The following is a 23,666-nucleotide window of genomic DNA, read 5'->3' as shown; positions in this document are numbered from 1 at the left end:
TATATTTGTGTTAGCGGATGTGAATGATGATGAATAAAGAACTTTTTAAACATTGAAGCAACGAGACATGTCACAGTAGAGACACTAATATGAACCTGAAAATGAGCAGAATAGGGCCTCTTTAAAACAAAGCAGTCTTTTAGTATACAGTAATAAATTAGCAAAACAAATATTAGGCTGATGGCTTCAGTAGTATGTGAGCTCACACACAAATCGACGCACACACACATGATCAAACACATTATCTCTCTCCGCCTTGCAGAGATAATAACACACTATGGACCAAAATATCTATAGGCACAATTATATAAAAATGAGCAATGCCACATACATTAGCAACACTAAAACAGACTAAAACAAACAACCACTGAACATCAAAACACAGCTTACAAAACAGCCTTTTAACAACAGATGAGGAATAACGAACCAACGAAACGCAACTTGAAACTTGTAGAGACGACATTCAAAGTTTGTCACTTTATATAACATGTAGTGAATAAGAGGTTATTTAAAAAGGTCCCATGTCATGCTTTTCTGGTTCTTACCCGTCCCCTTGTGTGTTATGAAGGTTGTTCTGCATGTGAACGGTCTGCAGAGTCACAAACGCTCAAAGTACACCCTAGGGAGTAACACTCTAACACAGAGAAGACCTGTCTATGCTGCCCCAGAACGCCTCGTTGGACATTTCTCTCTTTCCATTGTTTGCTTCCTGGGTTCTGTGACGTGTGAACACCCAGATCAACAACAAATGACCGGATTGGCCCAAATGGACCAATCCGTGGAGCACCTCACTCACCAGGACCCCTTGGCTAACTAACAGGGAGTCCCATTGACTTGCATAGAGCTCCCTGGTTGGTAATAGACGAGTTGGGATGGTGGAGAAATGCTCTCTGCAGACCCATTCTCACAGCGTTAGAAACCTTTTTCTTATTCAATATCAAGCCACACTTATTGTTTTTACTTCGGCTGTGAGTGTTTGTGTGTGCTCAGGATGAGTTTTGCTGACCCGGAAACCTGTCCGCTCCTCGTAGCAGCAGCGAGCCTCGCAACGTCCCGACCAATCAGAGCACACTGGGCTCACAGGGAGGGGGGGGGGGGGCAGCAGCTCCAACAAGCCGTTTAGGACAGAGAGTGAATACAGATACTATACAGAGATGCTGAATGAGAAACCAATGTGAGTTTGGAAATTTCACAATTTAAATCTCCTCAACAATGGAAATATGATCAGCAGAAATGGCCATGACATGGAAACCTTTAAAGATTGGATGAAAGTATTTTGGCTCCAAACATGTCTTAGAGTTAATTTCTGACTTAACACAAGAATGGAAATGTAAAAAGATTTCCTTATAAAAAGAAACCAAGTCTAAGGAAGGTGGTGATGTCTAGAGTTATAACCTTTACTGTTAAATTAGGGACAATTTAAGTGGTACTTGGTGATGGTTTCAGCCTGCTTAAGAGGTTAATTGTGAAATCCTTCACATTATACATCATAACACAGCTGGGGAAAAAAAAAGATTCTTTTGAAAGCTTCAAATGCATTCGGAGTAACTACTAGCTGTAGGATTTGAAGCAATGCATTTGGAAATTATGATCAATTGTAGTTTTTGCCAAGCTTGATTTAAAGTGTCATAAATGTCTCCACTCAATGGGAAATAATAGCCTTGTAGAGAATTCATCGCAGCTTCGCCTCCAGTTCTTTTACCTCTCATCCGTTTTCAGCTTAATATAATATTGTTGATTTATCTGTGATATATTTCAAGCTTCGGGCCTTTTCTCGCTTTGAAATGAATGGATGTTCTTCAAGACCGCGGACGGGCGTTTCATTATTCTAGTTGGCTTGCCTTTGAATTGTGGCAAGAACATGGCGGTCACTCCATCAAAAGGAATTATGTTCAGGTTCCCACAAAGACATTTGTCATCCGGCGCGCGAGGTATTAGACTCTTAACTCGGGTTAAAATCAGCACCTTTGAGCCGGGGGAAAACAGCCACTTGGTCTCCTGCGTTCCTCGCGGCATTTTCAACGCAGATCCTCATAACTTGGTGCTGAAAGTTGATTAATAGTACATTTAGCTCGACTCACAGCCTTCCTCTCGGTAATAAATTAGGGTCATTAATCAATAAAGAGCACGGCAATTCCAGGAGACAGGGGACATGCTGGTTCCTAATAGAAAAAGAGAGGAGTGACGCTCAGGCCTTTCCCACCGTTGACCACCCTGACCGAGGTGTTCATTGTGCACCTGCCTAAATCCAATTAAATGACATAATTAATGAACATCTTTCCCAACAATAATGGGCTTTGCGTCTCCGCCAGCCTATTGATTTCTTAGTGACAAACCAGTTAGGACGGCCTGTCACTGTCAACTTGAAGATTTACTGGGTGTCATGGCTTAACTGTTATGTTTCTTTAATTAAAAAGCAAGGATGTTTCAAGAGGCTTAGCAGTTGGGTTGTACCAGAAAAAGTCAATTAATATGTCTGTTATTTAAAGACGGCACCGTGGTTCAGCATATCCTCCAAACAGGCCACACAGTTAAAATGAAAGTATAGTTAGGAGGTACATTTGTCCACTTCCAGAATGCGCTTGCGTTCCTGAGCGGTGGATGAATGGCTCTCAGGTTCGCCTGGCTACCTGAAAAACCTCCTTCCCTATATAGCGCTGTCCAGAGCTGTCACACCGCCTGGTCTCCACTCAGCTTGATTAATGATCAGCTGAGGGGCACAGCTAGAAGGGCTAGTCTCAATTATAAAAAAAGGCAGTAACTAGTCCATTGTGCTGATGCCTTTATTCCACTGACAACGCTGAAAAATAGCAATATTCCTAATCAGAGTGGAATCATTTATCACCCGTTTATTGGCGTTCTTTGACGTCATCCATCCTAACCCTGACCTATCCTTTAAATCCCTGTGATGCTTTCTACTAAAAAAAACTTGTTGTGACAATCTCCTTAACGGCCTCCAAGCGTTAGTTTAGCATTGTAAATAAATGTGCCTGGAAAGAACACCATTAAACTCACAATGCGGAGAGTTTATAGGGGAAGATGAGTGAGTTTAATATGCACTGGAGGGTAAAGGGAATATTCTATTACTGCATGTAGTATGGAAATTACCCCATAAAGAAACTAATATGGCAATTTGGGGGGCAATTTTTAATATGATTTTTATGATACACAGTTCTACTTATGGTAATGAAGTTGTCATCGCACTTGTTCACTGCGGCAAACGCACAGCACCATATTTCAATTTGTACGAATTACACTAAACTGTTACAAATGAACTTCATTAATGCTGGAATGAGAAAAAAACATGTTATTGCATTTCTGGACCGCTGGCTCTGGGATTGTGTGTTTTAGATTTGAGAGAAAACACTCTCTTAGGTATATAGGACTGTTCCACAACACAAACAAACAGCGGGGGGTCCTTATGTACTCGGAAACGCATACTACGCCAAAGTCTCATTGAGAAGAGGGATGGGGCGCTTTACTGAACCAGCAGCTTATCTATTCTAAATCTACTATGTTTGCTGTCACATGGGCATCAATTGAGTATAACAAGGATCAGAACGTCTCAGTCTGCACGGGTCTAAATCTAATGTGGCGCTTTCCTATCATCATAATGGAAAGAAAAGGAACAATTCAGGACTATGCCGATCTGTTCATTATATTCCTTTTTGACCAAATTATCAATAAATGCTCAGTTTTTGTCCACAAATGTGAGATTTCTTGAAAGATAAGATACATCAACCCAGATTCTATATCATGTCTCGATGCATATTGCTGTACACATAACAACAGTATTACTTACTACATTATCGGAGCACTTTATACTTTCTTACGGGTGGCATATGAAGTCATTAAGAGGTAAATGCGTAACTTCAGTAATTACACCACATTTTGATTAGCATGTCAAGGCCGTTATGTAATCACTCGACCCCCCCCTGCGTCCTCTGGACCTGCTGAAGGAACAGTAAATCCATATTTAGAGTGAACGTGCATTATTATTCAGGAGATTTTTTAATATACATATTTGGTATTGATAGCAGATTTGAAATGTAGAAATCGGAGAAAACTCAGTTATGTTGCTCCAGTCAGGAGAGTGGAAAAAAATCAATGTCCATTGTCAATACCAGGTGGAGTAATTACCTGTTGAGTCTTCATTCATTTCAACGTGAGCGCTCAGCTTGGCTCAATGAGTACAATCCCTTAATCTCATTCTGCTCGCTGATTAGGAAACCCGGAAACGTTTAAATGTGACAGACGTTGGGAATCAGGTTTGATTCTTTTAATTGCTCTGTATTCTCCAGGCACCGCTTCTTTCATTCAATTTAACAAATGTGTGTTGAGGGAGTCTGCGGCAGACACTGGAGCAGCTCATTGTTTTCCACGAAGAAATGGCAACAACTAAAGAGCATTGGTGTAAGGTTGACCAGGCAGCAATCAGGGACACACACACACACACACACACCATGTATACATCACTTCAGGGGACATTACATTGACTTACATGCATTTCCTGGAGACTTATCCTAACCCTAACCAACACATGCCTAACCCTAACCAAGTCTTCACCCTAAAATTAACACACACACACACACACACACACACACACACACACACACACACACACACACACACACACACACACACACACACACACACACACACACACACACACACACACACACACACACACACACACACACACACACACACACACACACACACACACACACACACACACACACACACACACACACACACACACACACACACGTTTAGCTGAGGGTTTTATTTTGCAGCTGTCAGCTCGTGCGTCTGGCCCAAGAAGGAAAAGGGCTGTTTTTTAAATCACATGCTAACGTACTGCATTTTATGTGCCGTTTATGATACACATAAAACCCACCTTAAATGCAGTCGGAGGGCAATACATACTACATTTGATGTTAGTCCTAATGCAAACATACAAAGTCCCTCTGCACTCAAAGATGGGTTTTCTTATATTTCCTTTATTGAGAGATGTGTCAGAGCATTGGAAAAGAGGAGAGGGGGTCTTTAGTGAAAGTGTGTTGTATAGGTTTTTGTGGAAAACACGACAACTTTGCAAATGGCCTCGCCCCCTTTTTCACCAATCGAGCTTTGCACTAACAATATCAGAGTCATTTATTTTCAAAACCTGGAGTTGACATTACCCATAACTCAACTGAACTGAAAGCAAAGCAACGATAAACACAATGATATCGATAATAAATATCAAGCAAACCAAATGGCAGTAAAGACATGCTGACGTCTGAGTGTCTCTTAGGGTAGGAATCTGTTCCCTCCTTACTCTCTTTTCCTGACTCCTCTGTCTTTATCTGACACTTGTGAAATAAGGGTATTCCAACTTGTCTGCGAATGCTTTGACATCTGCTATTACGCATTTCAGAGGTTGTCTGTGGCGATTTATTTGCAGGTTTTGGAAAATGAATTTAACATCGGCGGATTAGAAAGCCCGGGATTTATTATATCCATCACCAAAGCACTGAGTGACACTAAGCTGTCTTTCAAGCATCCAAATGATACTCTCAAATGTAATGAGATCTTAAGCCCTGCCAACATATAATTAAAAACGTTGACGGAGAAATAAGAATGTAAAAGATGTCTTCCAGGACTCTGCGGTGAACTTCGAGCCACGGTGCTTATAGCAAGTGTTCATTAAATACATACATGGTGGAGTGTGAGGCTGTTAGAGATGTCTTTATTCCCGGTCTGTTGTCATCAAATGTATTTCATTTCGACCCCGCCTCCTTTCTTTTGTCAGTCAGCTGTTATCAGTAGATCCCTGTGCTCTGATTTTATCATTAATTGGCCGTCTGTCACTTTGTTTGAGGATGAAATCCCACTTGTATGTCGTCAAAAGGTGCGTTCACACCAAGTACTTTTCCCACAAAGGTTCCTGAGAACTACGATTTAGTTGCGTTCACACCAAAAAGTCCCAGGAACTAAATTAGTTCTAGAGAACCTTTTTTACCCCCTTTTCAGTCCCAGCTAGAGAGCAGGGACTTTCGTGGGAGAGAAAGGTTCCTGTGTCTGATTGGCTGGGCGGAATGCAAACCACGCCCCGTCAAACTCCCAAAAACGTTTGTGAAGCCGCCATTTTATTATCATCATTGGTATTAGCATTAGCATTAGCATTAGCCCAGCGCAGAAACAGAGAGAGACTAACTAACTGGGACTCCCAGCAGCTTCTACTGAAGCCAGTCCCAACTCCGGGGACTTCCGGCCGGGGACTTCCGGCGGCAGTATACGCCGTGAAGTTGTTTGCGGCCTGCCAGTAAACCCAAAGCAGAAGAAGAAGAAGTGACGTCAGCGGCTTCATTTGCCTAATCCACCCCCAGGAACTAATTTCCGGTGTGAACGCGATCTGTACTTAGTTCATGAGAACTAAAGAGTTCTCAGGAACCTTTGTGGGAAAAGTACTTGGTGTGAACGCGCCTAAATGCTTCAATCAAATGCTGCTTTCAGTTGTTCAAGAAGGATTTCAAACTCCCATGAGAAGAATTATTATTAGTAAAAGCCTCTTAACTTTGTTCCAGTGGTCTTTTAGTACAACCACGCAATCCGGAGGCCCTTTTGTACCATAGCGAGAATCCTTACCACAACTTACAATAATGTTTAAAAAACAACTCAATTATTGATTTAGCGGTGTACGAATTGTCTTTCTGAGGTCAGACACATTTGCAGAAAGTAGTTCAATCCTCCATAAAACACAGCAAACACAACTTTTCCAATCCTTTGAGTCATGCGATGTTTATATCCACGTTTACTTGCTGATCTACATTGCATTATTTGCACATTCCTACAACAGTTAATGCGTATGTTGTGCTTGCATGCATGTATGATGGTATACAAAAAATCAATCTTAGAACGACAAGCTTCTGGGGACAGTGTTCATGGGTCTAGCAACTTGAAGCACTTAAAGTTAAGAAACAAGGGGAACAACTGGATTGTTTCACAGCTAGCCGGTGTACCAAACTATTAAAAGAACCACATTTTTGCCAGACCGTACCCTGCTCTCAAGATGGACCTGCATGCAACCAAAGCCTGCTCAAACTCCATTAACTATCTACAAAAACTACAAAGCTTCCTAAAACAAAATCTTGTCTTGTCACCTACAGATTTGAACACAATAATGGCTAGAAAGACAGACACATACATGACCTGCAACTTAGTTTTTCTTCCAGTAACCTCCATCTATCCAATATATGCCGCTGCTTCTGTCAGAATCCCCAAAGCTTAAAAGAAGTGTTTGTGTTTGAGGACTCCTGGATGTTAGTGGTGGCACGCAGCCTCTGTCTCCCAGCAGGTGAGGTGATGACAGCGTCTGGCACGATTCCCTCTTTCTCCGGTCACTTCCTGCCGTCTTGAACATATGGGAGGAGACATTGTTATCCATTGGCTCTTCTCCAACACTCCATCACCTTTGCCCACAAACTGAGCAGGACCACGCTGGACACTGAAGTGTTTGAGTGACACTACACGACAAAAAACTCGAATTCTTGCCAAGTATATGTGTCTAATATCTAATCAGAATATGTCTCTACACCTGATATCAGACACACTAACTTCAGAAGTAACACTGCAGTGAGATATCGGGTCTTGTTTTTAGACAATGCATAATCTTGTTCAGTCAAAACATCTTATTTTGAGTTGTATCTCAGATGAAACACATACATATTTATTAGGAAATCACCAACTGACATCTGAAAACGTTTGAGCATTCGCGGCTTATATTGTAACACAACATTTCCTAATTCTGGTCGAATAGAGTTCAGAATGAGTTCTCCCAGCTAATCACAAGATTTGATTTATCTAAATATCCCTTCGTATTTCAAGACATCTTACCAAGTTAATTTTCTATTGGCAGATGTTTGCACTTATTTCATGTCATAACAGCTTATTTTCATTATTGTTTAACTTGTTATCGGAGCAGCATTTGTTTCCAGTGTAAGACCTGTTTTGAAACAAGTCCTGATGAATTGAAAACTTGATGCTTGTATGTCTATAGTTCTTTGGGTGACTTTTTTGGCTTGTGTTGAAGTTATATAGTGTTTTTGTGAAACTTCAGCGCGTTGTCGGACGTGTGAAGTCGCCCTCAGAAATGATTAATTAGAGTCCTTGAAGTTGGACGATGATCATGCAAACGGATCTTTCCGTTCTCTCAATGCCATGTTTTCTCCAACAAAGCTGGCTCGGTGTCTTCACAACTGTCGAACTGAATATTTGTTATGGCGCAGGCGGCAAGAAACAGCATATGGTGAAGGATTCATGGATTCATTTTCCATTCAAGGTGGTAGTCAGGCTTTAGAGTGCTTGCTTGTGCCTTTCACCTTTGTCCTGTTGCTGATTAAACCCAGATTATAAGAGAGGCAAGAAGTGGAAAAAGCAACCCCCGCCGCAGAGACTTTCTGGACTCGCAGTCTCGCTTACACGTTCAGGAGCTGTCGCTTTGAATCGGCAGCAGGCAGCCAGGCTGAAGGTTTCCCACTGACTGCAGAGGAGTCGTTGGCCAGGCTTTCCTTGTCACTGGGACTTAAGGCAGTCACTGATCCTAATGCAGTCACTGTTGTTGCAGCATTCCAATTTTTAATCACTGCGTGACTTGTCAGACCTAATGAGGGCAGTGGCGTAAGAATGATCAACATACCAGAACATCTCCGCTCTGCAAGGCCAACACTTCCTGTTTTTAAATATATATCCACGATGGGTTTAAGCTAGAAAGGTAGTGAGAGAAGTGAATGGTGCAGCCTTCAGATTGATTGGTTGCTAAGGTGACTGCTAACACTGTGGACACCTTATGCAATCACAGCTCTAATGGGTGCGCCTTTTCCACGAATCATGCAGGCATGTTAAGAACGAGAGTAGGTGGAATAGCTGGACCGTGCATGGTCAAGGTGCTACATTTGGACCAAAATCATTTAGGATTGCTTAAATTGAATAATTTCGACCCTAAAATCATACTATTTCTAACAGTGTGTGGTTCTGGGTTAATCAACTAAAGTGTTATTGTCCTATTTAAGACCTTCAGATAAAGCAATGGAACTCCATTTGGAGGTCAGCTATGTTCTCTTCTAAATGTGTAAGATTCAGGATCATACAGTTCAAAATTCTCAATAGAGCTTACATCACCCCTGTTACAAAATCCAAGATGGACAATACACACAGAGACTTATGCTGGCATGAATGTGGCAAGCGAGGTACATTGTTGCACCTACTCTGGGAATGCCCAGCGGTAAAAAAACTTTGGTCAGAAGTAATATCCTTAATGTATGAATCTTTAAAAGTTAATTTCCCTACATGTCCCATTGCATGTCTACTAGGTCTCAAGCCAGATGGCAATGTTGCAAGGACTGCCGATCGGCTCTGGACATTGGGCTGTTTAGCCACAAAAAGACTCATCCTACTAAAGTGGAAGGAACGCAAACCAGCCTGCTTTACTAGGGACTCATGGCTGAGGGAGTACCTGGACCGAGCGTGCAGCTTCTCTGCTGGGGGATTTTGAGGGGAGACAGGAGGATTGCGGTTCACTGTCCGCAGCTCTCCTATCTAACCCTGTCAATATGGCATCTCCTGTGTAATGTGTAATGTATTGTGTATGTCACAATCAGCCGTCTTAGGAAGTCATCCTTGCATCCCCCCACCCCACCCCCCCCGTTACGTTTTGTTATTTTTTGTTACATGTTTTGATGTACGGTCTGTTATCTGGAGCAATGTCTGTTTATTTTATAACTGAAAAAATATATATATTAAAAAAAAAAGAAGACCTTCCTAGACCTAGATTTAGCTAACCTGCGTCCAGTGCTGCACACGTTACGTCAAATCCGTTTGAGATTAAACATACAAGCTACCACTTATTTTTACTTTGGTTAACGCTGGGTTCTTCATCGTTGCATCAAAGCTCCAGCTGAGGAAAAGCCTCTTAAAGCCCTGGCTTGTGAGCAGAAGGGCTGTACTGAATGTATATATTTGTCCACATTAAAAGCTTCTATTGAGGTTTTTCGAACGAACATTTGAATGCCTGTCGATTTTGTGTTATTGTGGCCTATAGAAATGTCATTTATGTGGCTGTAAGACCGCGGCTAGTCCGCCCCCGTTATTACAGTTCTGTGTTTTGAACGCAGTAAAGAAAAAAACAATCTATTTTTGAAACGATAACCGCCTTGCTATATGGTCCAGGGAGCATTGATTTGTCAGATGTGAGCTGAATTGGTTTGTAATGTGCAGGTTGGAAACATATGTAGGCTTTGTCCATATTGTGCACATGGGCAGGAGTTTTTATGCTAAGTGAGTGTGTGTGTGTGTGTGTGTGTGTGTGTGTGTGTGTGTGTGTGTGTGTGTGTGTGTGTGTGTGTGTGTGTGTGTGTGTGTGTGTGTGTGTGTGTGTGTGTGTGTGTGTGTGTGTGTGTGTGTGTGTGTGTGTGTGTGTGTGTGTGTGTATAAAGAAATCCAAGCCCGGCAGAGTGTGTCTGGCGTGCGTTCTGTCAGATGTCTCTCCCTCTTTAATCCTTTGTGTGTGAGAGGGTCAAGAGGCAGCAGACTCCTGCAGGACTGTAGTGGCTGCAGAACACTGGAGCAGAGAGACTCTCCACCTGAAGTCCTGCGTCTGAAACCCTTTGAAAAGAATCCAGCTGGAAGTCCGAGGAGGAGGAGGAGGAAGTTGTCAGTGTTAGTTGTCAGAATACACAAACTGAGAATTCCTCACTGTTTGGATGCTTTTTTAATGCATTTACTCAAAAGTGCAAAATTGAATTTAAAGCCGACGTAATGAATAACGTGTTGGAAAGGGATGGTCAAATACTATTAGATGTTTTATAAATGAGATGTATTAATTATTCCTATTAATATTAATGATTAGTAGTCCAAGACGAAATCTTCAAATTATTTGTTTTACAGGCAAAACGTTTTTTTCCAAAAATATTGAGTCTATATGAGGTCGATATTAGGAAAAAACACAGTTTGGGGGATTTTTGCTGAAGTGAAACTACACATCTATTAACCCAAAAGTTGCACATGTCAATAAACAAATTAATAAATTAGCTAATCTTTGCAACTCTAGTTCAATATTGTTATTTTTACTCAAAAAATGCATATACTAATTTGTCAATATTAGTTATTATTAGTATATAGATTGAGAGACCAGCCCAGAGTGCGTAACATAAGAAGACTAGATGCATAAAAACATAATGATATTAAAAAACCATTAAAACACAAATAAAACAGAGATTAATTTATATATATACTCAATAGTGTGTTAATAGAGACACGGTTTGTTGGCAATTATTGTAAAGTGAGTTTTGCGTACCATGAGCGGGACAAATAAAAATTAAATGAAATATATATTTAGAACAAATTGTGATTATAACATGTTGTTAACCAGATTTAATCAGAGGCAGTTTTATAATGTATATTTGCTTTCAGAGCCTTCACAGTGAAAGCCCTGAGAGAGTGAAATGGCACATACTGGTAATAAGAATAGCTTATATTTTCGGGGACACAGTAGGGGTCAAAGGTCACCCAGAGGCGCCAGTGTGTTGCTGTCTCTTTTATTAATAAACAACCTTCATTAAAGGAGCAGCGTAACTGAATATTACCACATCTCTGCCTCCCTTTGTGTGATAAGAAGAGCCCCGGTGATTCCTCGCATGGCTCCAAAAGGCTACAGGGGAATTTCCCTCAGAAGCTGCCCCTTCAGCTCAATTCCTCCCCACATTTCCGAAGGCTTTTCATTCGTATCCCCTGGAAACCGCTCCACATTCTTTAAACTCTCCTTCAAGAAAAAAAAGAAGCGGAGGAGGAGGGAGGAGGCAAGGCCCTTACACGTTTTGTTATGCCCTTTGATCACACGTTTATCTTTAAAACAGATGGCTGACCACCGTCCTGTTTGTATCAACACATATGAGAGAGGGGGTCCAAGAAAATTGGGTTTTAGGATCTTTTGAATCACAAATCATAAGAAATAAAAGGCTCATGTATTCTTTAAAGCTGTTAAAGGGGAGCTTAACTACCTCCCATCCCCCATAATATCCATGTCTGCAGCCAGACCGGCCCTTTCTAAGACATTTCCATCCTTTACACGAGATAAGCTACTAATATAATGACTAAATCAGACAGAATTATACACGGAGGCAGAAATCATCCTTATAGCATGGCTGCGGGTACAGAAGGCGTGACAAGGTTTAGTTTGCAGTGAATGGAGGATGTGGCCTGTGATTGTGTCTTAAAAAATACAAAAGAAAGAGAAATGTGACGATTTCAAATATAGGGCCATCATTTTCTTTTCTTTTTTCTCTTTCCTGTAGTGTGTTATATAGGTTTTGGTGCATGTAAATGGTTTGCAAAGGTTACAATCCCTGTGTTCCCTCAGTGACATCACTATGGAACACTCGTGCTTCTATTGGCTAGCGCTCCAACACATTGTACGTGATAGGCTAAGGGGCGGGACATCTCTAAGTGGTTGTCCAATCACAACAGAGCCGGCCAGCTAACCAATCAGAGCAGACTGGGCTCTGGTTTCAGACAGAGGGTGAAAAGAGGTGCTGCAGCACAGGCCGTATGAGAAAAATAAAGAGCTTTTTGAACATTAAAGCCTGGAGACATGTAGAGACACTACATACTGATATACACCTGAACATCAGCAGGAGAGGACTCTTTAAAGTAGAGACACTACATACTGATATACACCTGAACCTCAGCAGGAGAGGACTCTTTAAAGTAGAGACACTACATACTGATATACACCTGGACATCAGCAGGAGAGGACTCTTTAAAGTAGAGACACTACATACTGATATACACCTGGACATCAGCAGGAGAGGACTCTTTAAAGTAGAGACACTACACACTGATATACACCTGAACATCAGCAGGAGAGGACTCTTTAAAGTAGAGACACTACATACTGATATACACCTGAACATCAGCAGGAGAGGACTCTTTAAAGTAGAGACACTACACACTGATATACACCTGAACATCAGCAGGAGAGGACTCTTTAAAGTAGAGACACTACATACTGATATACACCTGAACATCAGCAGGAGAGGACTCTTTAAAGTAGAGACACTACATACTGATATACACCTGAACATCAGCAGGAGAGGACTCTTTAAAGTAGAGACACTACATACTGATATACACCTGAACATCAGCAGGAGAGGACTCTTTAAATCTCATATGTATCTGAGGAGTGGAGAGTGCTTGCTCCTGCACATCAGAAGGCTGTCAGATGTCCTCAGAGGCGATCAGGTGCACTGACATGCTCTTTTATGTTCTGTAAAGTGGTCACTTATATTTCAAACACTGTATTGGCTTGTGTCACTGCAAGGCGTGATTTTAAATGTATCAGTGCATTGTAAAAGCATTGATTTCTCTCCGGATTTATTACATTTTTAGACATCTTCACCCTCATTTAGTGAGATTACCCCAGGGTCACCTTGGAAACTATCTTTCCACATTAACTCCTGGAATCTGACACTGCAGTCGGTAACAACAGGTTAGCAACCTCTCATTAGACGATGAGCCGGATGCATTTACGAGGTCACTTGTGCGGGACAGGAGGTTAGGATGATGAATGGTAGCACACCTCTGCCTACACACTCTTTGTGGTTGCCATGGTGGACGTGAGGGCAATTTAAGCGTCACCATATCCACCGGGGGGGCGCCCTCTCGGGTAAGTGGCTTTGCGGCGGAAAGCTGACGCCTGCCATCAAGGTTGTTCTTTAAGCACCGAGTCTCCACGTTAAGAGATGAGAGCGACGTGAGCACGGGAATTACAGGCGCGTGGAAATGTTGCTTACACGGGAACATGGAGGAATATTACCTAATCAGTCAAATCCTCCCAAGCTGACACCTCTCCGGAGACACCCGATGAGACCCCACTGAACCCCTGTGCCCCCCCCCCCCCCCCCCCACCCGTGGCTCAGCCCTGAGGGCGCCCCCGAGAGAGGATCCGAGGTTCGGAGGTTCTCCTTGACAGACATTCTCAAAATTACTCAAATGGTTTTGCATACAGTGCAGTATCCATCTACCGAGGGGGCACTTTACCCTCAATTAAAAGTGCACCGGTGAAGCTGCATATTTTGCATTTCGTAACAATGTGTGTGTTAAACTGAAGGTGATCTTAATAGGATTTTCTGCGCTTGGGAACCAGAGATTAGGAGCTTTATATCGCAGAGCCGGAGCATTTTGAACAGGGCGAGTGTTTTAATCTGAACTGGATTAAAAATGCCAGACTGAGGAAAGTTAAAGGACAAGGCATCAAACGGAAATGCCCATTACCTCCTGCTTTTAAAAAGGTGTGAGCAAGCACATTACATTAACGTCTGCTGCAGCTCAGAGTGTGTGGAAAGATACACAATCAGCATTCAATAACTTACTTTTGTCACCATTTGTGTATAGCTCAACATCGTATATATAAGTATTCTGTCACTGCCATCAATCTAAAAAGTTATTTCAGTCCATACGTTAATTCAGTTTAAATATGTAACACACACACAGACGACACACACGGCTGCAAATTGTATGCTAATGACTGACCAGGAAACATAAAAGGGAAGCACAGGGATGTGGTCTACCTACAGCTGTTAAATATATAATCCATCTGTAATCAAATTTGACAGTTAATCAAGTGCGGCATTTGTAATGCAGACGTTTGGACAGACATAACCAACTCCATCAGCGCCTGCATAATAAATGTATGATTTTAATGATGTTTCTATTAAGCGTCCCCGCTCACTTTACAAATGATTTGACGTGTCTGCTGTTTATTTGTTTTTCAGGGGAAGCTATAGATTGTTGCTAGGAGCAATAATTATGATGGAGGTGTGGAGGGGGTCAGCAGAGAGGGAAATTAAGAAAAAAAATGTAATTACTTATAGATTGAATGAATGAATTTCTAATGCTATTCGCTGGGTTTTGCCTGACAGCTGACAAGACCTTTTCAAGAGTGGTGAAGGAGTCCTTTTGATGGCAGACAAAGAGGACTATCATTTACAGAAAGTGGGTTTCACCTCACCAAGAGGGGAGAGGGTGCAAGTGACACGTCAACAAAACACGGTGCACTTCCTGTACGAGCGTCTGACAGCCGCAGCCTGGGACATGTGCTCCGTCTCTGCAGCTGAAAGAGAGACTGCACAGGGACCATTGTTCCCCCAACGCCTGCTTCTGACTGCATGCAAATATGGTCCGTGTGTGTGTTTTGAATGATCATGTAGGTGTGTGTTGATATGTGTAAACATGTGCACATACACCAGGGATATGTGTGACCTCATACACACCATGTGATTTTCTGTTTATATATGCAGTGTGCACATACAATAAAAATACAAATTCTATCAGAGTTTAGTTGTGTCAGTAAATTTGAAATATCTACGTTAGCTAGCTAGCTTACAGCAGATCAGCTGAAGGAGTCATGTGATCACATTGTTAAAATAAAACCATAAAACATTTTAAGTTTCCAACAACAGAGACAGTTGTCCAGCTTTATAATCCTGAACGCCACCAACGCTCCGGTCCCAGCTGTGCGCGTCACTTTTTAGTGTCCCCTGGTTTCCCTTATGAACTTCATGCAGCATTTCATTCGTAGCCATTAGCACTTTTAGTCAATGCTGCACATGTTTCGTGAAGATGAACTTGCATTGTTTCTGAAGCTGCAGCACCTTTCTCCTGATGGAAGTGTTTGGGACCCCCTTCACTATCATACAACAGAACACAAAAGGCTTTAGTCTCTAATCTGGACTCGTGATTCGCTGACAGGCCAGTCTGCGTTGCTCTCAAACCGTTAAACTCCCAGCACCTCTGGAGCTGACATTACATCTTGTTGTATTTGTTCTAAGGATTAAATCCCCAGCATATACACACACTCCTTCCAGACATGGATCACAGACTATTACACACTCCTGTTTCCGGATGGATGTTCCTGTAGGAGTGCCACAAAAGGTTGGCCCATTTAATTACATGTACACCCCGATTGTCCCCTCCTCTCAAGGCCTCGCTCCTAATCATGTTCGTGGATGAGCGTCTGCACTTCCGCCGTGTCTGCCTCACTTTCCAGGAGGGTCACCGGTGAGCCGCTGTGACGAGCTCTCCTATATTGTCTCTTGCCTGGGAGAAAGAAGCCTTCGCCCGGTCTCAGCGTCAAACTTTAACCTTTCTCAACTTTAATTACACTAAGTAAGTTTGGAGTGTGCCGCGGTGCTGTCCGGCCGACTCAGCTCCATCCCCGCGCTGATGGGAAGTCTGCATGGGAGCCCCGGCCCCCGCTGCCTCTGACACACTGACGATACTCTGCCCTGACGATACTCTGCCCTGACGCTGCTGCTGACGCTGGCCTGCTCCCCTGACCAGGCAAACACCAGGGCGGGCGCGCGCACACACACACACACACACACACACACACACACACACACACACACACACACACACACACACACACACACACACACACACACACACACACACACACACACACACACACACACACACACACACACACACACACACACACACACACACACACACACACACACACACACACACACACACACACACACACACACACACACACACACACACACACACACACACACACACACACACACACACACACACACACACACGCTTTGTTTATATATAATTTGAATTGAACACACACAGATAATATCAAATAACATTTCCTGCTTATGTTCATTTGTAGATCAACACATTCATAAAATGTGGATATCTACATCATGGGATACCACTCAAGTTAAGTAAGTGTGTGTGTGTGTGTGTGTGTGTGTGTGTGTGTGTGTGTGTGTGTGTGTGTGTGTGTGTGTGTGTGTGTGTGTGTGTGTCTGCATGTATATATATGTGATGGTGAAGCCGTTAGAAAGTCAGATTCAAGCCATCCTGAAACAGATGATGTATTTATATTACTCAAAGGATCTGTGCCAATAACAGTGTGTGTGTGTGTGTGTGTGTGTGTGTGTGTGTGTGTGTGTGTGTGTGTGTGTGTGTGTGTGTGTGTGTGTGTGTGTGTGTGTGTATATAACAGAGATAGGGAACGATGAAGACTTGTGTGTGTTTGCTCATTACTCATTCCTCTGCAGGAGTGAAATGCATTTTTTTTTTTGTTATGTCATCAAAACTCTGTTAATGAAGCAGATTGCACGGATGAAAAAAAAACACATTTGTGTTGTATGCATCTTTTTTATCTGCAAGGGAAACTGCCCATTCACCACTGGTGGGAAAAAGTATTCTAAGCAAGCAAATCCATAATCCTATAAAATGACAGAATTGACCTAAAAGTAAGAAACCCACATTCAGAGGCCGGTTTAAAAGACCGATACAACACAAAGCGACAAGGCAAAGTCAAGTACGATACAATATGTGAAAATCCTCACACACATTTTCAACACACACACGTTGAGTGCTTGACTCAGACGGTCTGATCGATTCACAGGTAGTCGATTGCGCCACTCACATGTGCGCCCTTATGATAATAGGCCCCCTTTTAGAGTCATCTAATTCTGATGATGAATTGGACTTCCATAGAAAGCCAAAAAGGAGTTACTGTGGCAACCGCATGGCCTGTCAATCACCTGCAATCAGCCTTTTTTCTCTGTTCATTGCTTGATGCGTCAAGATTAGGACCTTCTCCGCGGGGGGCTTCAAAACACTCAGAGGGAACGAAGAACCGTGTGGAAGTTCTGCGGCTGATGTTTTGGAAACTTTGCCGGCTGTGACCCTTTGGCTTTGACTTCAGGAGCTGAAGACGTGACTCTGTTTTTTAAGAGAAAACACACGTTATTCTCCGAGCTGTAATCAAATAAATCCTCACAATTACGACCGCACGCTGGCCTCTTGTTCTACACCTCGGCTGTGCTCTTCATCTGCGTCAGCTACACAGACAGCATGTGTTTCTGACCACAGAGGCTCCTAATGAAATGCCCACATTAAGGGGAGAAGGCCATTTAAATGCTAATGCTCTCCATGTATAAGTGTGAGGGTTGGAAATGTCCTACTGTATAGCACGCCTGTATTTACAGATAAAGACACAATGCAAACTATCAGAAGCTGCTTTGAATAAAATAAAATCACATTTGTGTTGGATAGATTGATTTGTTTTCTAGTCTTCTGGAAACACTCGGTCAATCACATGTTTTTTTTTAACTACCTTACACTGAAACGTTGGCTTTAATTAAACGTATGTCAACATAACATGACATACAAAATGATACGACATAATAATTATAGTCAATATTTCAGTGTACATTTTACCACAGCACACTGGCTGCAGTTAAACATTTAGGGGAAGTGCAACTAATTTGCCGGGCAGGACTATGAACTGTGGCATTACGTCCTTAAAGAAAAGGGGAAAAGCCACATAACAGAAGCACACAGGCTCTAAAGATCTTAATTCCCCATTAGTTCCTTATTCTCTCCAGTGACAAAGACGGGGCTCCTTTCAGTCCTGTGTTCCCTCGCATACCAAAGTCATTCAACAGAGGAGACCTTTACCAAGAGCAATGCTCTATTCAAGCCATGTTAATTACAATTTTAAACCATTATTTGTTTCAACACCTGGTTAACCTATTCAGACCTGTTTAAACCCTCTTTATTATCCCAGGTGTGATGGGAAGGCACTGAGGAGTGAAAGGGTCCTGTGTGCACCGGGAACATAATCAAGCCGATACGACATCGTGCTGAATGGCTTTTGGGGGGATAAGATCAGATGTTACACACTCCAGTCCTCAAGTAAAATGGTGCTAGGTGGATTATGTCTGAAAAGAGGATTTTGTCAAGGATGTGTCCTCAACTTTCCTCTTTCGGCGGTAAAGCACCATGAATGGCACACTGCTTCTTCAGCAGCTGTATTAGGACTGGAAGACTCAATTGCGGGCTTAAAAGCAATTGGCTTTGTTGTGCATTTCTGTGCATATATTTGTGTTGCAGTTAGAGGCTTTGAGAGCAAGAGGCCATGCTGCGTCATGAGGATGGATGGTGTTTCTATTAGTGGTCATAGAGAGGTCTCCTCACCGCCTAAGCTCCTTTTCTCTCTCACCTACTTTGAAGTCGTAGTTAGACCATAGCCCTCCGTCCATTATGATGTCATTAGCACGGCTTTACACAGGAACTTGACCCCTGCTGAGCCTTTGTTACGCCGGCTTACCTGCCTTAGGTACTTGTTTGAGGATGATCCCATTTCAATAGGAAATATCAACAGAGTGGCATAATAGGACAACATGGAACACACGTGAAAAAAGAGAGACTCGCACCATCATGAGAGACTTCACAATACCTTTTCTAATTTCCTGGCCCAGCACCTACATCCACAATGGCTGGAGGCTGTTTGTATACACCCCCCGCTGTGTGGTTCAAATATAGTGCCGACTTCGGTGTAGTAAAGGACGGCCATACAAAGTTCTGATTAACGAATTAACACCCTCTAATAGCCCTTCACCGTCCTCCCTTGAATGGATTAAGGCTCCTCTCTTAACACTTTCTTTTGCACAAAATTTAATTAAGATTTAGATTTGGTTTGAACATGCCAGGACAGATTCGCACTGCATTCATGATGTACTTCAATTAAAACTACAACTTAAGCTGCTTCCCCAATAATTAGACTATCTCCTTTATTTAAATGCTATCTAATTATGCTTTATCCCTGAGTAATTCAATTTCTTACGCAGGGTACAGCGTGGATTCTGGGACCATTTTAAAGGTCATTTTCTCCAATTTAGGGGTTGTATCGAGTGCCTTCCCCTTTTTAAATACATAGCTTTGTTTTGCAACTGCGCATTACAGTTTGCAACAGCAAATATTCAATTAGACGCCACTTTAATCCCCCGCCATCCCTGACAACATGCTCTCAGTTAGCATCCAATCAACAACTCCTCAGGAAAATATGTAGAATGAATAAAGCTCCATGGCGAGTGTTTACAAACATGATGGTTTTCCAAACAGTGCTTTTTTTTTGTCTTTGTTGACATTTGCCCTCCTGAGGCGGGTTCCCATGTATTTGCATAGTGATTTAAAACAACTGAGAATGTCCTGCCCAGTGTTAATTTACTCAAAGCAGTGGGGGTCACTGGCCCGGCCACTGACCATTACACAGTAGGACAGGGGTGTCCAGCTGACTGTCCTTTTAATCGACAACAGCAGGCCTAAGGAATTTAACAGCAGGGGATTCACCATTTTTTTCCCGAACAAATAACGTTTATGGAAGATTTACGAGTTATCCGAATTGTCTGGGCTTTCCTCCCTTTCGCTTCATTCAATTAGCGGCTGTGGATGTGTCGGTTAAAGGGGTGACGAGACAATTGAAGGTGTCATCTAATTATTTTTATCCCTGCGCTACGCAGAAACAGCTCCCCGTGCTGGAATCTCCGGCCTTGGCTCGGCGATATGAAGTAAACGGGTTAAAGCAGCGGGGGTGATGCAATATGTGGCTCTCCTGGAGATGTCCCCCAACCTATAACATGTTTAAAGTGAATCAGGGACCTGCAGGACCGCAATTTGATTAGATGGAAAATGTAAGGTAAATCGAATCAGCTACTTTATATGCACGTTTTTGAGGCTGTATCTCTAGTAAGGTCAGATACTGTACTGTTCACAGAGGTAAAGGAATACGTGTTTAAAGGTCACCTATTGTGCAAAATCCACTTTTTCATACACTTCTTTTCTACATTGACATGTGTCCCCTCTGAAAGTTTCACGAACAAAGATTCTCTCTTTTTGTCCTGATCCATTTCTATAAAAACCTGTCTGAAAATGAGCTGATCAGATTTTGGCCACTTTGTGATGTCATAACGATGTTTTGTCTTGTGTAACCATTAGCCAATCAGCAACCAAGGTAACCCCCCCCCCCCCCCTTATCACCTGAATCTCCTCCTAGAGCTCCATTGAGTTCTTTGTAACCAAATGTCTCTCAGAGGGGCGTGGGGAGGGGCTCCTTATTTTCATCTAAAGTAACAGACAGAGAATCAGCACTTTGGAAATAGGGCTGAAACAGAGGGGATTATGGGTAATGCTGCAATGATCTGTTTTGTGTTTCAGCCAATCAGAGACAGGCTCTGTATATATCTGAGACCTGTGATATATTGATGAAAAACAGTATAACCTTTAAAATGCTTTAATGTATCCGATCCGAGCCAAACTCGTCCTGAGAAGTCTTGAGAGCAGGAGCTGGAGTCCGTCCTGCAGCCAGGTTTCCCTCTTGTTTGTAAATCAGCTGTGAGTAATGGATTCTGGGAAGCTGCCCTGCTGCAGGGTTGCTCCCTCGCTGCCGGACCCTCCCATGCTCCCCCGTCGACATTGCCTTCCCAAATCTGTCCTGATGTTCCTAGTCTGTCAGGAGCCGCCCCGGGGGGCCGTGCGATCGCCCCGCTCGGCCCGGCCCCTTCCCCTCGCTGGGCCCAAGCCAGCTGAACCGTGTAAGTCCCTGCCATTGCAAACATGCTGACCCCAAACGGGATTGACAGATCGCAGACCGTGGACGCTCGCCCACCAGTCCGGGGACATCAGGTTCCACTGGTGGTAAGAAAAACGGCTAGCATTAAGAGGTCAAGCTGACACATTCGGGTGTGCATTGATAATCAGCTTCACGAGGAGAACATGAGTGCAATTCTGATGGCTTTTATAAGTGTAAACAACCGTGTAGCTGTCCCTATCATACTGTTTTTCATCAATATATTATAGGTCTCAGATACAAAACCTGTCTCTGAAGTGTTTGGCTCCAAACACCAAACAGATCATTGCAGCATTACCCATAATCCCCTCTGTTTCAGCCCTGTCTCCAAAGTGCTGATTCTCTGTCTGTTACTTTAGATGAAAATAAGGAGCCCCTCCCCACGCCCCTCTGAGAGACATTTGGTTACAAAGAACACAATGGTGCTCTAGGAGGAGATTCAGGTGATAAGGGGGGGGGGGGGGGGGGGGTTACCTTGGTTGCTGATTGGCTAATGGTTACACAAGACAAAACATCGTTATGACATCATTAAGTGGCCAAAATCTGATCAGCTCATTTTCAGACAGGTTTTTATAGAAATGGATCAAAAAGAGAGAGAATCTTTGTTCCTGAAACTTTCTCTTTCCACAGAGGGGACACATGTTGATGTAGAAGAGACATGAACAAGTAGATTTTGCATAATAGGTGACCTTTAAGAAAAAGCTCTTGAATTCAGTTTACTTCACAAAGCACATTTGTAGCATTTCCCCGTTTCCTCTGTACTGCTACACTGATCCGTGTGTCTGCACAACGCCTTGGCTATGACGACCACATGGGTCCCCAAGCGCACATTAGAGAGCCTGGGGGGTCCCTAAGTGTCACCCATGAAATCAGGATGTTAGGGTATGAAAAACGGGGGAGGGACCGCTAGTAATTCTCATTATTGTTAAATGTTCGTCGTCCCTGGTGTTGACTTTGCCTTAGTCTGGCGCCGCTTGCCAAGAAACAACATGACTACCACACCCGCCGTTTTTAAAAGCTCCAGATATGGGGGGACGTCTTCTTAAGTCTGACCCTAAATTAATTACAACAAGATCTGACCAATAAGGGCTTGGTGAATTTTCCTCACCACTGCTTGCCTTATAATTGCCCCAAAGATTAATCTTGAATCAGCTCTTGTGAAACACGAATAATTATACGCTGATAAATGCAAAAATGTTCTAATTCCAAAAAGGTCAATAGCAATTTGTCAGCAATGAATGTAAAGGTGGAACTGCAGGGTTTCCACATCTCTTCCACTGCGGCCCGAACACTGCGCTGACTGGCAGAGCAAGAGAACTTCTCAATGGCACATTTCTGACGTCCATAATGGCTTAATGTCTGCTTCTGACAGAGATATTGGGGGGAAGTAGAGTGACTATTTGCACGTTGGCGTGGCCCAGAGGCTTTTGCTGTCACAGCTGATGACAGTAACTTTCTCCATGCAGATTAAATTGGTGTTTACAGATTTGCCCTGGGTGTACATTTTTCCCCCTGCTGGGCTCCACTGGCTGATGATGAGTCGCAGATGAGACCGACCGTTTCTCGACACTGACGCTTACCCTCGATCACACACAGCCTCAGTGGCTTACCAGGCATCCGCCACTTTACCGCCACGCAGCGCTTTCCCCTCTAACAGTACACCAGCTATTTACATCTGCAGAAAATTGGAGTGCTGCCACTTTTGTCACGCTGTACTTGCTGCATGGAGCAGTGAGATGAAATGCCGTTGAGCAAATTAAACACCATCACTCACGATGTTGATGGTAGACTCCAAGCAAAGGTCCCGTAGTGTTACAATGGATATCAATGACTTCCTGGTGTTGTTGAATTGCGTGGGTTGTGACAGCTGGTCAGTAAGAATGTGCTCAAAGTTTAAAGACACAGTGGGTTTGTTTGCACAGATGCATGAGACCCCACTTCAAAAAGAAAAAGGAACTTGGCTTATCACACAGAGAAGTTGGGTTTTATGTGAGTCACTTCAAAACGGACAGATTCTCAGTTTAAACATTTGGTTTCCAATCTATTTGGAGGAATTGAAAATGGCTTTCCCACTGTACAAATGAGTAAGAGTGAGATATTAAGTAGTTACAAGTCATTTGCATTGATTAAACTTTTAATTGTATAATTGTGGGAAAGCTGATTGCTTCAAGTGATGCGGTAT

General features: G+C 42.9%; 1 long non-coding RNA gene across 1 annotated transcript in view; it reads right to left on the bottom strand.

Annotated features, from left to right (window-relative positions):
- Positions 1-6,225: 6,225 nt before the first annotated feature.
- Positions 6,226-23,666, bottom strand: part of LOC307026024 — a 69,289-nt gene continuing 51,848 nt past the window's right edge. Inside the window, exon 3 of the long non-coding RNA XR_013804316.1 lies at positions 6,226-7,399. This is a non-coding gene — a long non-coding RNA (uncharacterized lncRNA). The remainder of the gene's footprint in view (positions 7,400-23,666) is intronic.

Source organism: Notothenia rossii, assembly GCF_949606895.1.
Source record: "Notothenia rossii genome assembly, chromosome: 12".
Taxonomy (NCBI): Eukaryota; Metazoa; Chordata; class Actinopteri; order Perciformes; family Nototheniidae; genus Notothenia; species Notothenia rossii.
This window is presented reverse-complemented; position numbering and strand designations above follow the sequence as displayed.